Source organism: Anas platyrhynchos, chromosome 1 (genome assembly GCF_047663525.1).
Source record: "Anas platyrhynchos isolate ZD024472 breed Pekin duck chromosome 1, IASCAAS_PekinDuck_T2T, whole genome shotgun sequence".
Lineage (NCBI taxonomy): Eukaryota > Metazoa > Chordata > Aves > Anseriformes > Anatidae > Anas > Anas platyrhynchos.
Genome location: NC_092587.1, coordinates 30043075 through 30061990, shown reverse-complemented (window position 1 = coordinate 30061990; position 18916 = coordinate 30043075).

Sequence of the window (18916 nt, the reverse complement as noted above, 5' to 3'; positions counted from 1 at the left end):
GAATAGGCTGGAGAGAATGTTTACATTTAGAGAATCACAGCCCCCTCCAGTGATGCCAATTCTCTTGTGGATTTTTTTTTCCCTCCAAAGCCTGGAAGCTCTCAGCAATGGCCATTATGTGGTAGATTTGTTCCTCTAGAAAGTTGTGGAGATTTTACACTGCTGGCTAGTTAAGCTTCACCACACCATTCCCCCTTCTCAAAGCTCCGGCCCGGGGCCTGCTCCTGCGGGGGCTCTCCATGGGCCACAGCCTCCTCCAGGCCACAGACACCTGCTCCACTGGGGGCTCCTCCACCCATGGGGGGGCTGCAGCGTGGAGATCTGCTCCATGTGGGACCCATGGGCTGCAGGGGGACAGCCTGCTCCACCAGGGGCCTCTCCACAGGCTGCAGGGGAACTGCTGCTGTGTGCCTGGAGCACCTCCTGCCCTCTTTCTGCACTGACCTTGGTGTCTGCAGGACTGATTCTCTCACATTTTCTCATTCCTCTCTCCCAGCTGCAGGTTTTTTTCCCCCTTTTTTTTTTTTTTCTTCCCCTTTTTTTTTTTTTTTTTTTTCTTCAATTTTCTTTTTCTTTTTCTTTTTCTCTCTTTCTCTTTCTTTTTCTCTCTTTCTCTTTCTCTTTCTCTTTCTCTTTCTCTTTCTCTTTCTCTTTCTCTTTCTCTTTCTCTTTCTCTTTCTCTTTCTCTTTCTCTTTCTCTTTCTATTTCTTTTTACTTTTTACTCTTTCCTTTCTTCCTTTTTCCTTTTTTACTTTTTCCTTTTTCCATCTTCTTAAATCTGCTCTCCCGGAGGCCCAACCAGCATCACTCACTTTCTCAGCTCTGGCCGACAGTGGGTCTCTTTTTGAGCCGTCATGAGCTATCTCTGATCTGACATGTGGCAGCTGTTGGGCTCTTTGCACTGAGGCTACCCATGCAGCCCCCTGCTACCAAAACCTTGCCACATAAACCAAATACAGAGGTGAGACACTCATTACCTCTCTAGGAGGTGACTGAACATTTCTATTTAGGGAATGACAGTTTTTAGAGCAGCTGCTTATCTTGTTTTTCATTTTCTGTAGAAACACTAACATTGCAGGTCTGGCAGATGTTCCTTTCCTGAACAGTTCCTAGCATGCTCTGACTAGTTTTGCCAGGAGGAGAGGCAATGGGCACAAACTGGAACACAAAAGATTCCATCTAAACATCAATAAATACTTCCATTACTCTGCAGGTGTACTGGTATAGTTTGCTCAGTCTTTTTTTTTTTTTTTTTTTTTTTTTTGCTGTGGAGTCTTCTTTCTTGAAGGTCTTCAAAAGCCATGTGGACATGGTCTTTAGTAACCTGCTCTGGGTGTCTCTGGTTGAGCAAGGGGTTGGACCAGATGACCTGCAGAGGTCTTTTCCAATGTCAACCATTTTGTGATTCTGTGATTCTGTGATTTGAAGAGACATCCTCCAGGCAAGCCAGCTTCGGACAGGTTCTGTAGCAGACAAGGGAAGGGGGAACTAATGAGGAAAAAATGATGCTGGTAAGAGACCTGACCCTGTCACTGACTTTAGCACAGACACAATGATTTCAGCTTACGCTGTAAAGACATTCAACTATGACCAGACAACAGACTTGTTAATTGTAAACACACCATTAGAGAACGACACAACTTCTTTCCTGAAACAGGTTCAAAAGTAATTTAAGATCATATTTGAGCACATCATTTTAATGAAAGAGCTATATAGCAGTGGCATGTTTTCTGCATCTAATAGCCACACTCTCATGAGCCCCTGAAATCTGGTCTGAGATTCTTAATATGAATCTGAAAGTACTGGCAGTTGTCTTTGTACACAGAGGAAAAATTTGTGCTCCATCATGGTACGGGAATCAAAACTGTGCAAAAAGACATTTGTTATATTCTGCAACAACTGTCTATAATTATTTTCTTTTCCAAGGGATGCGCAGTGTGAACACTCCTGACTCTCTTCCTGAGGTCTTCTCAGGATGGGAGAGTAAGAATTTGGTGAATTTGGCTGCCTCAGAATTGCTGGCATCATGACTAGTACTATCTGTTTCTGGGCCATGTTGTGAGAAAGCCATCAGATCAAAGGAGGTGATCCTCCCCCTCTACTCAGCCTTGAGGCCACATCTGGAGTATTGTGTCCAGTTCTGGGCTCCCCAGTACAAGAGGGAGATGGGGCTACTGGAGCAAGTTCAGAGGAGGGCTACAAAGATGATTAGAGGACTGGAGCATCTGTCCAGCGAGGACAGGCTGAGAGATTTGGGCCTGTTTAGCCTGGAAAAAAAGAAGACTGAGGGGAGATCTCATCAGTGCATATAAACATCTGAGGGCAGGTTATCGAGAGGATGGAGCTCTTTTCAGTTGTGCACAGCAACAGGATGAGAGACGGTGGGCACAAACTGAAGCACAGGAAGTTCCAGCTGAATATGAGAGGGCACTTCTTTATTGTGAGGGTGACAGAGCATTGGAACAAGTTGCCCAGAGAGGTTGTGGAGTCTCCTTCTCTGGAGATACTCAAAACCCGCCTGGATGTCATCCTGCACAATGTTCCCCAGGTAATCCTGCTTGGCAGGGGGATTGGACTAGGTGATCTTCAGAGATCCCTTCCAACCTCTGCTATTCTGTATGATTCTGTGATATAGAAATGTGAATAGAAATGGACCTAAGAATTCTATTAAACTGTAAAATTTCTATTTGTTGATTAGTTGTTGTTTCCTGAACAAAGTTTAAAGAAGAAATGTGCACCTACATAAACCAGTCAAAAATGAAGAACTAAATGGGTCCTTCAAATATTTTCAGCTTTTTGGAAAAATCACAAATGTATACAATTGGTAAGGAAAAAAAAATCCATGGACCAGAAGGACCAAAGAACTATCTGTTTTTGAAAAACTCCTATCCAAGGAACTATTGGACATGTACACAAGGAAATAAATGGATCATTTCTTGTCTCTGAAAAGACAATTTGCTGAACTAGGGTCAACGTTTGGATAACATTGATAATTCTGCCTTGCAGCTCCTTACTTTGAATCCAGCCTACAGACACAGGCTTCAGCTCAGAAGAAAGCTATTTTATCATTTTCTCAATAAGCATAAACATTGGTTCAATAAAATATATGAGTATTTTCATCAGTCCTTTCTAGGCGAATAAAACATATGTATTGACCATTTCAATAGTTACATGGGATTGTTTTACATTGTATCTTCTGACTAATAGTGGTTTGAGATAACCAGTAAATTTGCAGCCCAATATTTCTTAATTCATCCTGGGATCTGGGAGAAGTTGGAGAATAAAATGACAATGCAGAGCAACCTGTGTCCTAAATATAGTTGGTTTTTTTTTGTTTGTTTGTTTGTGGTTTTTTTCATCACCATTAAGATATGTTTGCAATTTATAACTGATTTTGGGTGAAAGGGGATAAAATCTATGATCTATTAGATTCTTTGATGCCAGTAAAGAGACTGCCAATTCCCACTCCCTGAATGTGTTGTAGCAGCACAGTATCCCCAGATGGTGGCTGGAAAGCCAAACCACAATTACTTACCAAGGAGAGAAACTACTGCGACACAGTGCAACATTGTTTGATTTTTGTGGTGAATTTAACTAAAGACCGCAATAGAAGTAGAACCCTGATGCTAACAAAGCTATCCAAGGGCTGAATATAACTCTGCCTCCTTCTGGCAAATGCTTTTCATATTTATTTTGACTTTTATAACATTCCTTATTAAACAGTATCCCTTCTAAAATAGCATTCCCACAATCAATTATCTCTTTCCAGTAAATCCAAGCTTCCCTATAAGTATTAGCAACTTTAAGGAGTGTAAGCAAGAAACCTGCTCTGTGCACTCATGGACTGTATAACATCTTTGCATTTATAGGGAACAGAAGACCTAGTGGTGGGTATTGAGCTAATTAGGTCCCCAGGGTCTCCTGATATTCACTGAATAATGTTTCAGTAGCTAGGGTCTCTTTCTCATCTGGAAAATACAGAACAAGACAAGCTCTGAAAATCATCACCGGATTTTCTTTAAATTTCCTGATGGGTTTAATAAGTCTGTGTTACTGTGCTAAACTTTTAATTAAGCTGATATATATTTTTTTCAAATGTTTGTACAGTATTTTTCTTTCCATGAAAATATCCTGCAGTGACTCTCTATTTGAAAAAGATATTCACAGCATGTTCACAGCATTGCAGTAGGATCAGATGGGATAATGAAGGGAATATGTACTCTTCAAAAGATCTGGTAATGTCATGGATTTTGACAGAAAAAGGCAAAGCAATATTACGTATATTTTACTGATTAGCACATAATCCACATGAATAGCTAGTTCAAGAGTCTGCAGAGTGCTTATATGCATTTGGTAAACATGACTTGATGCTTAACACTTGTTGCTCCTGCTTTTGATCAAGTGCCTCAGACTCAGATAGCAATTTGTGTGCTTTTCTCTCCAATCTAATTTAATGAAGGGAAGATTCCTATTTTCCTGTTATTTTTAAATTGAAATGTAAATCTTTACTTTTCAGGTGGCACGGGGTTTAGGCACTTGGGAGGTTTTGGTATCTCAGCAAACATCTTATAAGATGTGTTCTTAGCCCATTGGAAACCCTGTCTGCATCTTCCCACTTGCCCATCACCAGGAGCTTATTGGTTCTTGTACTGCCCAACTGCTCCCTTCAAGCACAGGGAAGAGAGGAGGCTGAAACCATTTCCAGTATGTCAGACATACCTTTCTCTTCACATGTTTCTAACCTTCCTTTCAATGCAGGAAGAAACCTCATTGCTACCAATTGTTTTGAGATGGCTGCAGGGAGAACCGGGGTGGACAGCTGGTTTCCCTCACCCATTGTGTGCTGTCCTGCAAACAACCTCTGCTTGGGCAAGGCACCTTTACCTTCTATCAGCCTGCCTTTCAGGTGTTGTAAAGGCAAATAGTCTCCCTTAAAATTAATTAAATGTAGGTCAACTTACACAATGAAGAATTTGTCCTCTTGCTGAATTTTCAGTGGGACCCTTATGTTTGTGTTGCTCTAATGACCTAACAAGTAGCCACTCTTTGCACAGCAATTTGGAGCGATGAGCTTCTGCTGAAAGGCATCACCTGCTGTCAGGCTCCAGCAGAGACAGACTACCAGCGGTGAAGCCAGCCCTCCCTGCTGCCCTTGCATGTCCCCATCTCCCTCACCGCTGCTGTGTCTGGTTCAGCAGAGCCCTGTGGTGGTGCCAGCCTGCAAGGGGAGTGGAGAGCAGGAGGTGGGCAGGAAGAGTTGACCCTTCACAGAGGAATGGATAAGACTGGTAATCAAAAGCACTGAGAGGTCATATGGGTACGTGCCCCTTCTCCTTCTCCAGATTACAATAAGCTAGATATTTATAGTCTTTCCCAGAATCACAGGGTTTCTTTTCACAGGAACTAGAAGATGAAGCCAATAGATAGAAGATATGTTTTAAACTATGTAAAATAGAGCTGTTACCTTTCTTCACTCTTAATAGTTTCTTGTAACAAGTGTGTGCTCAGTGCTGAAGATGGATTAGAATATGTCTCTGAAGGCAGGAATTCATTTGATGGCAGTCTGACTTGATTTTGGCAGTTAGAGCACTCAGTGCACCATTGCCAATTCTCTGTGTTGCTTCACAGTAAGTGACACTTCCTTCAGCTCATCTCTTGTTAAAATTCACAGAAGCTTCCAAAGAAAGCTTTCCAAAGAGCAGTGCTCTGCTTTGCATTGCAGACTTCACGAGAAACTCCCCTGCATAGATCATTGGAACAGCTGAAACCTACATGGCAGAACATTTAAGCATGCAGTTATAGACACATTTAAGTGTATTTCCAAATGCTTTGATGTCTCTGGCTCGTTGCTTGATCCTAAGGTCTGACGAAGGAAATAGGACATTTCCAAGCTCAGGTTTTGGCTGGAAGCCGGTGAAATTTCTTTTCCCATGTAGATGTAGGAATCTAGCAAAGCTTCTACACATAGTAGAAGACTCAAATGTTGGAGGGTAGGATTTGGCCTGTACACACAAATAGGCAATTCTCTGTAATAAGTACCAAAAGAAAATCCAGTTATGGAACTGTTGTTTGAGGGAGGTAAACAAGCCACACAGATCTGAGGAAAAATGGTGCATGCCTGTAAGTATATTTGTGTTCTGTTAAGAACGAAGTATTATACCAACAATAAAGCTGATAAGACTAAACTTTTTTCCTTGCAGATTTCCTTCACAGTAGCTGGACTGAGATGTTAGAAAATGCTGGTGACCCTATGGAAATGAGTGTGGCTGTTTATTTTTGCTTATTGCTAATAAAAGTAGCTTTTGCTTTCAAATCTGTTTAGAGATTCTGATAGCTTTTTGTATTCCTTTAGGTATCTCAGACAACAATCCAATCCCATTCCAATCTACCACTCTACTGTTAATAAAGAATATGCAAAAGGTCATTTCTATGATTCTTTTCATTTTCTTTCTCATTTCCATTTTCAAAGAGTCTAATGACACTCAGCAGAAAGAAAGGGATTATGATTCAAAGGAATTTGAAATTGCTTCCTATTTTTTATTTGTGTATGTTTTTTCCCCCCTTTTCTATGGTGATATAATATTCTTTTCATTATGCACTAGCTTCTAATAGGGTTTCTTAGTGCTTAAAGTTAAGGTTGTAAAGAATTTTTTGTGTACACAGGAAATTATTGTAGGGCCCTATCATGTTTGTCGACACTATTAAATTGCTTATTGTCAATAATTCATTTGAAGTCTTTTTCCCTATGCACACATGATTCACAGATATACAGAAAAAGGAACAATCTCCTGTATCTGCAAATGAATTAAAATCAACAAATTGCAAATGGTAAGTTTAGGAAATATTAGGAAAAAAAGCACTGGCTATTACTCAGTGCCCACCTTTCTTTGTGGCTCTCTCTCTGGCTGAGAGCAAAGCTGATAAATAAACCTAATGTCAGTTCTAACTCAGCCCTGGAATTGTATGTTGTTTGGATGTTTTCAGTACCACAAGCTAGCAGCTAAATAAGTTATGTAACTGAGAATGAAACTATATACTTTCACATTGGAAAAACAAACAAACAAAAAAGTACTTTTGCAATAAAGAACTGTAAACTTTCCTTCCTGAGCACTCTGAACAGTTTAAGTTGGAACAATAGTTTATATGCTAGGTTTTGACACTAAAATATTTTATATTTAATATCCTGAAACATGTATTCCTGCTCTTGGCTCCTTAGACTGACAGCAAAATGAAGTACAAAGGCCTTGGATATAATATACTGCTCCTGTAGTCTGGAGTGGTCTCTGCAGGCTCCAGGTAAGTTCCAAAACCTGCCAGGAGACCAGCTATACCACAATTAACTTATTGCATATTGCTCCTTTTAATGATCTTTCAACCGAACCGATTTCATTTCTCCAGCTGCTGTTCTTCCCTATCTTGTCTTCATTGTCCCTCTCAGCTTGAATTAAATAACAGAGATGAGAGATTTATTTTTGATAGCTCATTGTTATGAGCCAGATAGCTCTGTGGCATTGCATAATATAAAAATCTTCATTACACAGATATATTTGAGTGCACTCTTCTCAAAGGAAAGTCATATAGCTGAATTAACTCTTAGCATACTCAACACATAAAACATCACTTTGATTCTGGTACAGCTCAGTAAGCACTGCTGAATTGCTACAGGGTGGGAAAGGTTACCAGCACTTTCAAAAAGGTAGCAGACTATAAGCTTGCTTCCCATAGTTACCCTGATACACAGTAATAAAAATAGGCAATCCCAGTTCTAATTTATATTTCAGTGACCACACAGTTGTACAAAGACACTTCAATGTGCAATCACTTGACCACACACTGAAGTCACATAGTGAAGGCCTGTGTATTGTGTCCTACAGAGCTTTTGACTCAGAGGTTCCAGAAAGTCACTGCTAGACCATTAAAGCTGTTGGATCTTTTCTGATGCCATCTTCAAAGAAAGATAAAGTGCTTTTGGGAAGCTGTAGGGAGTAATTGCTTTTTGGCATATTAGATGGACTGAGACAGCCAGGGAGTTGCATTTCTCCATAGATAATTTTATGATTTAGTTGTGTGTATACATGCAAACTCTAATTAATATTCTAATTCTGTATAAACAATAAGGAAAGCACCCTGTATATGTTCTGCTCATTACACTGAATTACTAATAGTTTGGGGCTAACTTGCACCCAACAGAGCAGAGATATACATACAGATGGGAGAGCTCAAGGAAGCATGCTATGCATGCAAGAGTCAGGAACAGTCATAACTAAGCTTTGCCCCAGCTACATGGATTGCTGTGATGAGTGTCATTGCTCTGACACCAAAAAATGGGAAATGTCTTGTTCCTTTTCATATTGAGCAAAGGAAGTGGAAACATGCACTATATCCTCAAAGCTAAAACAGTAGTCCCAATCCCCCTTTTTATTCTACAGGAGGTGTGGTGTCTTTAGTGCTCTGCGCTGGATGCTCTTGATGGAATAGCATGGTTGTATCATATTTCCTATCCTGAAAGTTACTTCAAAACTCCCATATAATCCTTTACTCTTTAACTGTGTTTTCCTTCCTTCCTTCTTTCCTTCCTTCCTTCCTGCCTGCCTTCCTGCCTTCCTGCCTTCTTCCTACCTGCCTTACTGCATGCCTTGCCTAAAAACTTTCTGAGCTTTTGCTTCTTTTAATTATTTACACAAATTCAAATTATTCACATTATCACTGTTCCCAGCAGCTCATGCAAGATGTTATGTAAGCAAAGGATATAAGGTTGTTAGAACAGACATTTTTTTTTCAAATAGCTTGCAATTTAAATGCATCAAAAAATTCATCTGATGCATACAGAGATATTTGGAATGAAACAAAGAGCCGATCCCAGCCAAGCTGTTGTCCATTTTTATTTCTGAATAACACGGTGAGAGAAATTTTAAGGAGAATTTGTGAAAAACAATGAAACATCTTTGTGGCTAGCTCCTTCTACATATGAACAGAAACATGTAAAATCCCAGAAGTATCTCTTCCAAAATGTAATAAAACTGTCAGATGGGGCAGACAATGCTGTCATATCAAACAAGAATGAATATGGTGAGCATACAGCAAAAAGGGTTTTGACAGTGAAGACTATCAGCTTGTATATGACAGGAAGAAGGGCAGCTAACAGCAGATTCAAAGGGAGAGATTACTTTGTTAATGATCTTTGGAGCAGCAATGCTCCACACATTGCTAAGAGAATATGGGCTGTGTGACAAGGTGGGTGGCTACTCAGAAAAGGCTAATCTTAGAGATGAAAGAATGTGTAAGGCTTAAAAGCTAGAACTGTCAGTGAAGGCTGAGTCAAAGCCTATAGACCTGAATGACAGGCAAAAGGACATCTGCATGTAACAATTCTGAAAAATGAAGATAGCAAAACTGAAGGAGGAAAAAATGATCTCAAAATTTCTGCCAGAGATATTTCCCAATATAGGATCAGTAATGGGGCTACTAATGTCAAAGATGAGCCACATCTAAAACTGCCAAAAGAAACATAACAGGAGATAGGAGAGAGAAGAAAAATAATCAAGGGGGCAACACAAACATAAAAGCAATCAACAACTGTATCAGTGGAGGAGTGGAAAGCAGAAGATGAGAAATCAATGATGTTAGAAGAAGAGATCAGGAAACATAGTGTGCTGAGGCATGAAAGCTGGGGCTAATGATGCAGTAAAAAATGAAATCCTAAACAGAAGAGATTGGTGCTTGGGAAAGATAAGTAAGCATTTCTTGATGGTGAATAGGGGAGCTCTGAGCTAAATGTTGACAAGGGAAGACCAACCTATGTCATCTACCTGAACTTCTGTAAAGCCTTTGACAGTCTCACATGACATCCTGGTTTCCAGTTTGGAGAGAGATGGATTTGATGGGTGGACCATTCAGTGGATAAGGAATTGGCTTGAAGGCTGCACCCAGAGAGTGTTCAGAGTGTTCAAAGGCTTCTAGTCCAGGTGGAGGCCAGTGGTGTCCGTCATGGGTCTGTCCTGGGACTGGTACTGTTTAAGATATCTATCAATGACATAGTAGGATTGAGTGCACCCTCAGCAAGTTCTCAGATGACACCAAGTTGAATGGTGCAATTGATACAACAGAAGAAAGGGATACCATCCAAAGGGACCTGGGCAGGCTTAAGAAGTGCAGCTTTTCAATACTTAAATAGGGCTTATAAAAAAAAGGATGGAGATGGACTTTTTGCTCAGGCAGACAATGACAGGACAAGGGGGAATGGTTTTAAACTAAAAGGGGAGATTTCGATTTAGATTAGATGTTAAGAGGAAATTCTTCACTCAGAGGGTGATGAGGCACTGGAACAGGTTGCCCAGACAGGTTGTGAATGCCTCATCCCTGGAGGTGTTCAAGACCAGGTTGGATGGGCCCTGGACAACCTGATCTAGTGATTGGCATCCCTGCCCATGGCAGGGGGTTTGGAACTCGATGATCATTTAAGTCCCTTCCAACTTGAGACATTCTATAATACTGTGATTCAATAAGTGTTGTTGTTCAATACTGTGATTCAATAAGCTACTTTATGCCTTATTTATACCTACCTGAGTAGGTATTTATGTACCCGTATTTATGTATTTATGTATTTATGTACCTGGTTGCACAAATGAAGTTAAGCAATGCCTAGCCAGGTTTTGGACTAAATAAAAAGTCATCTAAATAACTTATCTGCCTGGAAAATGTGCCAGACCCAGAAATTAAGAGAGTATATAGATGACACAGATACCTAAGTCTGGATGCCATTCAAAGTATTTGACATGCATTTCTGCTAATGTGCTTGCGATACTCAAATGTTCAGCAGTGAGGCTATTATACATGTGATCTCAGATTGTTTTGCATGACTCATCTTTTAAAAAAAAGTTGTGGATTGGGATTTTGGAAGTTTCTGATTCATATATTTTAGTAGTTTTAATTACTTAAACAGAGAAAGAAGATCATTGTCATCAAACTGTACAATCAAAGAAAGTAGTGCAATGTAATTAAACTTTATAGCTTATAATATAAATAAATTGCTTGTGCAGAGCAGGAAGATTTTTCACCTCTATTATTCTGAACATTAAATACTGGCTACTGCCCAAGAAAAGGTAATAAGCAAGATGGGACAGTGACTTGATCTGATATGTAAAATTCAGGTATTCTTCGAAGGAGGGAACAGTAATCTTGTCTCACAACTCCCATAAATACCAGGAGCCATCTAATGAAGCACTGAACTTCTGTTTTTCTCCCCTTGTGACTACAGCATGGCATCCTTTTGATATTTTGTTTAAATACTTAAATCAAAATGGCTGTCATTATGTATCTGGTACACCCTGCAGCTCAGAGGGAGGTGCATTTTTTATTTTATTTTTTTTTTCTGATGTGGCAAAGCTGTTAAAGAATCTCTTTTTAGTTTAAGTGTATTTAGCCATATGGCATATCAAATTAAGTTTTCAAAATGCCCTTAGTCTTTATTCAACTGAACATGAAACAAGATACTTGGTAAACAGACAGATCAGGTATATATAGAAATAGATCAGCTAAAACTATGGTAGGACATTTTTATTATTTTTTTTTTTTCCTGAAGACTATCTAGATGAATGGGATTTTTGTCTCACTCTTGGGAAAACTGAAGTAGCTAAAATACTTTAGTGCTAAATCAATCAGCTCATTTTTTAGAACTGGTTTTGTGCTTTCCCTTTGTCACTTCATTTTTAATGTTTCTTGCAGTTACACAAATTATTTTTCCCTTCCCTTCCCTTCCCTTCCCTTCCCTTCCCTTCCCTTCCCTTCCCTTCCCTTCCCTTCCCTTCCCTTCCCTTCCCTTCCCTTCCCTTCCCTTCCCTTCCCTTCCCTTCCCTTCCCTTCCCTTCCCTTCCCTTCCCTTCCCTTCCCTTCCCTTCCCTTCCCTTCCCTTCCCTTCCCTTCCCTTCCCTTCCCTTCCCTTCCCTTCCCTTCCCTCTTGCCTTTCCTGGTCTTTTCTCCTTCAAAAATTTAAACTCAAGAGGCAGAGAAATTAAAACCAGTAGTCCTAGTAGTCCTAATTTGTATTTAGATTATTGATATACGATATAATATTTCATACTTGTTAGTACTTAATTGAAGTATTGACATTGTTTAAAATTAAATATCAGATATTACTGTTGTCTACAATAATTTTTCTTTTCCTTGTAAGGTCTTCTTATTCCTATTACTCTCAAAGCAAACATTGACATTAATATATTTGTTCTTTTACAAACACAGCAAATTCATAAGTAGAAATAGAGGTAGTATATACTATATATATTTATACATCACAGAATCACAGAATTTCTAGGTTGGAAGAGACCTCAAGATCATCGAGTCCAACCTCTGACCTAACACTAACAAGTCCTCCACTAAACCATATCCCTAAGCTCTACATCTAAATGTCTTTTAAAGACCTCCAGGGATGGTGACTCCACCACTTCCCTGGGCAGCCCGTTCCAATGTCTAACAAAATATTATATTGCTTAAATTTATTTAACCCTCCTCTAATACCCCCAGATATTAGATCTGCATTTTTCCAGAGGCTGCCTAATGCATGGAACATGATTTTGTACAGAAGCTGTTTCATAGGAATTTCTCCTTCTACAGAGGCATTTTTTGATCACAGGATCACTTCTGTTCCTTCCTTCACCTTTCAGTGCAATTACAGGTATAATTATTTTTAACAACAACAACAACAAAAAAGTAATAACTTGTGCCAAATGTAAAATGATTCCCCACCCCCCACTCCACATACACACACACACAATGAACTGAAAGACAAGCTAGGACTGCTCATAGACAAGTGAACTGGATTTTGACAACTCTAAACCCATATCACAAAACATCATCAGAAAGAGCCTCTGGAGAAATGGAAGATGTTCTGCTATTCATTGTACCTGACAATTACATATTTGTATATCTGAAGTACAGAAAATTTGGACTGATTTATGTCCTGGCTTGGGTGGTTTATCATTTTCACTGAGTGCAATAAAAGAAATTCCCTATGAAGTCTTAAGATCAGCCATTTGAATTAGGCTGTCACAAAATAATCCTCCTTCCCAATACCAAAAGGTGTACTGCCAGAACAGCTGACCTAGTTTACTGAAGTAGAAAAATAAATAAATCACCTTTTATTCTGAGATCACAGCTGAACATGAATCTCTTTGTGAAACTGAGCCTACATGTATATATTAACTTGTTCCTGTGTAGAACTGAATTCTCATTCTCAATTACAGCATTTGTTATTTGTTAAAGCAATAGTTATGAAGTTATCTATTTGTTTATCTTTCAAGGCAGAAGACTCTTGTGGGGGAATGCAGATAATTGTTGCCAGAGGAAAGGGAAGAATTTCTAAACAAGGAAAAACAATGCTCCAGGCTTTATCATGTCATCCTGTCAAAATCTGTTACGCTACAAGGATCTTCAGATGTGTATGATATTCCTGCCGACAGTCCTGAGTGTTTATACATAGACGGATTACTCCCCAGTGTTCTCTGAAGATGGTAGTGGTGACACAGAATGAACTGACTTTTTAAGCATTTGTTTAAACCTTAGTCAATCCTAAATTCCATCCTTTGAGTTCAATGAATCAAAGCTGAATGCTAATAATTATTGTATTTGCAATCCCAAAAGCTTTACAACCCTTGAGACAGAGCAGGAACATTCAATTAAAGAAGGATGAAATTCAGAGTGCTGTCTTGTTAATTGGCCCAAATATCACACAGTTAATGACGTCTTTTTAAGGTTTATGTAAGCTCATGGGATGTCTGAGTGATATTGTTGCTGTGGACTCTATTAAGAAGGGGAGAATCTTTATCAATACCAATGAAGGCAAACAGTCTAGACAAAAGGGCTGACACATTCACAGCATGGAAATTAATGTAGCCTTGATTCTCTTTTTCTTGGTATCTTCATGTCTTTTTATATAACCTTTTTTCTAAATCTTTGGTAAACCTTTTTGTAGTAGGAATTAAGCAAATGTTTATGGACCCTGTCACAGTTCCTTATACTACATACAGAGACCATATATCAATATCAATGACTGAACAAGATTCTCCAGCTTTGCTCTTTAAAACACCAGCTTTAAAACAGCTCAACCTCTTGGAGTAATTGTTTGGTTTTGAGGAAGGAGAGGAGATGAAATGGCAGATTTATCAAGGGAGATACAGAAGGAGCTGCTTTTAATGAACAGCAGAGCACATCTTGTCAAAAGAAAGCTTAAACAAGGGACAAAGCTTGAAAAAGTTGGCTTGTTTTGTGCTCTTTCCTGCACAGTGTTTTTAAAAATGTCCAAATGTACAAAAACAACTGAACAGCCTAAGGTGATAACCATCTATTAATATTTTTATTTTTCTATGTTGGGCACACAGGGCAAGCCCAGTTACTGATACTGAGAATATACCAATTAGTTTAAGTTTGGAATCCTTTTTTTTTTTTTTTTTTTTTTTTTTTTTGTGGATCATAGCAATGGGAGATGTGTTAAAAAGATTTTATCCCTTACTTTTTTTTTTTTTTTTTTTTTTTAGCTACTGACATGCCCCTCACCTCCCCCCTTTTTTTTTCTTTGTTTTCTTTTTTTTCCTTTTTTTTCCATAAAGCTATCGTTCATAACTGCATAACTGAATACAATTGTAATTGTTTGCATGTGTAAACATTGTTTTTAACCCCTGGTTTGCCTTGACTAAAGGATGTCACATGGTTACAACATAAGACTGTCTGTCATTGCATCTGTACTTTAGTATCTGTCTCAGCTGTGAATTTCTGGTCATCTTGCCTTATTTTGGTAAGAGCTATATGTATGAAATAAAATGTGTATGTGACAGCAGGGTAGATAAAAACAAGCAAAACCATCAGACTGGTAGGATATTCCTAAGCCTGTGGTGTCAGCCTAATTTTGCTCCCATGAACATCAGTTTTAAAGCTTCTATTGCCTTGGGGTAGAGCTAATCCATCTTTGAACACTTTTGAAAATCCCATCTCTGGTGCCTTGAAATCTCATTATAATAGTGAAGGGCAGAAGTAATTGCTCATAGTCTAAAGGAAAGTTATAACTTGCATTGTAAAAAAATATAAAATTGTAAAAATGTGGAACATGTTCAAAACACACTTCACAAAAGGTGGAACTACTCTGTGAATCAGGAACACAAGTTCCTAGTCTCTGAGCGAATCAGTGTGTTATGCATGGAAAAAGAAGAACAATTAAAAAGACAGAACAAAAATAAAAACTAAACCCCACTGAAGTTAACCTGTAAGCAATTAAAAGTTTTGTACATAAATTGATTTTTTAAAACAATGTTATTTTGAACTTTGGATCTCTGTACTTGTGACAAGCATTCATCTGGAATAATGAAACACTTTGAAATGCAATTAAAATCAATGTCTGTCTTTGTCACAGGCCCATTATATACATTGCTTTTGGCTTCTCTTAAAAGCACAGTACTTTTTGAAGAGCCTTAAATCAGCATCTGCAGGCAATGAAAAGTGTTTGAAATGTCTTGGCTGCTATAGCAAAATGACCAGTTTCCCTCCTCGGGGAGAAGACCATTTAATTGCTGTGGCAGTATTTATTTATTTATTTATTTTAAAATATATTTTATTTTATTTTGTTTTAATTATTTTATTTTATTTTGCAGCTTACTGTATAGATACTCACTGTATATTATAATCTAATTCAGAAACTGACTAGCTGACTACTCAGTGTGTTACTCTATATAAATAATGTTGTCTCACTCTAAGAGAGTAAGTTTCTATTGATTTGCTCTGTAGGCTCTTTTGAATTGAAAGTGCTCTGACTTGTCCAGGCAGAGCAGCCACTTTTAATTACTACCTGTTAGCATGGATGGAGAGCAGTAGGCTTAAAAAATAATGTGTTATCAAAATTTTACAGAAACATGTGCATTCACAGGCAGGGCAGAGACTTTTATATCATTCCTGAATTTGAAGAAAAATCAACAAAGAACATAAACCTACTTAGATTTAAGGTATTTGACACTTGGTAAATTTGGAATCATAACATATCTTTCTCCGCCTTCCCACTCTCCCTTCAGCCCTGTGGCAACCTCTAGTCCACATGGCAAAGTCTAACCTATATGGGCACAAATAATGTAGTTGCACAGTGGAAGAAAATGCTTACATTGCTTAGCTTTAGCATTTCAGTCAGGCAAACTGTCACCTCATCAAAGTCTTTTACAAAACTGTCAGCATAGCAGTCCGCTTGAATGTTAGAGTTTTCCATCCATTCTGAGAACAAATGTGTTCTCCTTTCTGCCACTTTGCTTATCTTTCCTTCACACTGCATGTTTCTGTCCTCTCAGCACTGTGATGGACTCAATACTTTTGGTTTGCCATGTGGTCTGTAACGTCATTGTTTCCTTGGAGGTGCCAAGACATTCTTCTTGCAAATCTTTCAGTTTAATGCTTGAACTATGTTCATTGAAAGACAGAGGCTAAATTCCATACATCTCTCAGGTCTTGGCTTTGGAGGTCAATAACATATATCAAAGGGAGGAGGAAGAAATCCCTAAGGACAAATACAGGCTCACCTCCATTAGGAGGAGTTTCTTCGTCCTGGCCTATCTAATACTTGCACTGAAAGCACTGAAAGATGAAATCTGTATCCATATTTCTTATTTTTTTTAAAATGTTTTTTTTTTTTTTTTTTTCAGTGTTATCTATTTTAATCTGTATAACCACCGTCGGGATATCATAATGCATCTCGGCTTTGAGTTATTTTAATTCCTTGGCCTCCTATCTAGTTTGATATCTTATTCCATTCTTTCAGAGATCTCATTATAAAGCTCAACCATTTGTACACCTGGGTATTTTTTATTTTTTATTTTTTAAGTGGAGTTTTACTCCACTGATTCTCACAGAATTAAATATCTAATATAGTATGAGATTAATATTTTCAATAGTATCAGGTTATTTTGTTTATGAAAATTTGACAGAAAGTGTGAGCTGTCAAAAAAATCCACACATACACATCATAAGAAGCAGTCAATAAATCAGTAGGAATTTTGCCCTGGCAAGGAATGCTACTATTTACTCAGGTATAATTCAATCTGCAAATGCAAAGGTTTGTTATCATTAAAGCAGTGAAATTTGACAGATTCCTAAAAAGGGCAGTGGGGTCAGCTTGTTTCCACCTTTTCTCCCTCCTAGTCCTCACTAGTTTAGGGAGAATTTTGCTAAGATTTATCAGAGAGTATTTTGTGATGTAAGCTGGCTTTCAGACTTTCTAAGTAGAACTTATTGAAATCAGTGGAAACTAAAAATTTGAGAATACTTTTGACCATTTATGTAGACTATTTTATTCAACTATTTATTAGTTGAATAAATTGGATTAACCTAAAAAAATAAATAAGTGTTTCAACCCCAACAAAGAAGAAGTAAAATTTATTTATATTTACAGGACTGTATCTATTCTAGAGAACAGAGAGACAAGTTGAAACAGATTGTGTTACTATTGCTTGAGAAAATATAAACAACATCTTAAACAGCATCTTAAGTGACTGAAAGAATATCTACTAGTAATTGAAGGCAGTCAGAGACATTTCTTTAGAGAATAGGTGAAACAGAAACTTTCAACTAAGGGCAGATGTTGCTGGGTCAGAAACTGGATTATGCAATAGAAAGAGCAAAGCAGCAACTGAAGCTAACATCACTAAAAAAATAAAGAGGCAAATGCAGCAGCTCAGGGGAAACACACTGACAAGATAGAGAACAGAAGGACAAAAAGCCAATTTGCCCCTGCAAGCAAAGTAACAGAAAACTGAGTGGAGGTGATAGAATCACAAGCACAGCAAATAAAGGACAGGAAAAGGAAACGGAAGGTAGGAAGGAAGAGGCTTCCCAGACAAGAGGCATTACAGTAGAGATTTGTCATGAACTGACAGTCACATTTTCGGACTATGATAGCTGGAATCAGTTTTAGTACATCTGAACATCTCCCTGGATTTGATGTTTCATTGTTGTTGTTCAGGATACTAAGAAATAATACAGCATGAGAGACCTCTCCTTGTTCACTTCTTAAAAGCTCTTTTCTTACTCAGAAGCCTTTTGGGAATTGACAGCCATTTCTAGCAGCAATTCAGCCTTTCCTCTGCTGTGTACAATGGGGGTAACACACTCATGTTCTGGGCTATTACACAAGCTCTTAAAGTTGTGAAGAGTAGCTGCCGTTTTGTGCCTGAATGTTTCATCCCAGCTTCCTAGGTAATAATTTAATGTTGTTGATTTTCAGAAATGGGAATCAGTGATTTCGAATGGAAAACATTTTCTGCCAATCCAATCAACTAAATTAAGGTACCCATTTAATTTAACATTGCTTTAACAGAGTATTCTTTCTGCCACCATGCCTATTTAATTTTGCCATGGGCAAGAATCTTAAAGCTTGTGTTCTCAGCAAAATCCATGCAAAATGGTTACGGCACTTTCAGAGTCTTTAGTGCTTCCCTTCTGAAATATCAGATTTAGTGGGGTGGAAATGGGTACTGGAAAGAAAAAGAGAGAAAGATCTTCACCTATATCTCCAAGTTTACATATAACCCTGTTTATATCACCACATAGAAGTGTACTTGACCTTTGCCACACCACTCTATCGGACTTCAAGATTTCTCATTATAGAGATATTTTGTTGCTACTATGCTACTATATTGAAAAATTCAAAATTTATTCATGTCCATAGCTCACCCCAGTGATTTGGTGTGGGGGACATGGGTATCACAGTTTTCTGTGCATCAGTGTAGATTGTATGATTCTGCCCTACTGCTGTCTTTACAAAAGTCAGTATGGCTGAGATGGAGCTTGCAGAGACAAAGATGCTCTCAAAATCTCCGTGCTGCTCAGAGGTGTTTTATTGCTCTGGGGTGTGAGAGAAAATTTAAATTCAAGGATCCCCCATTATGTGTTTTA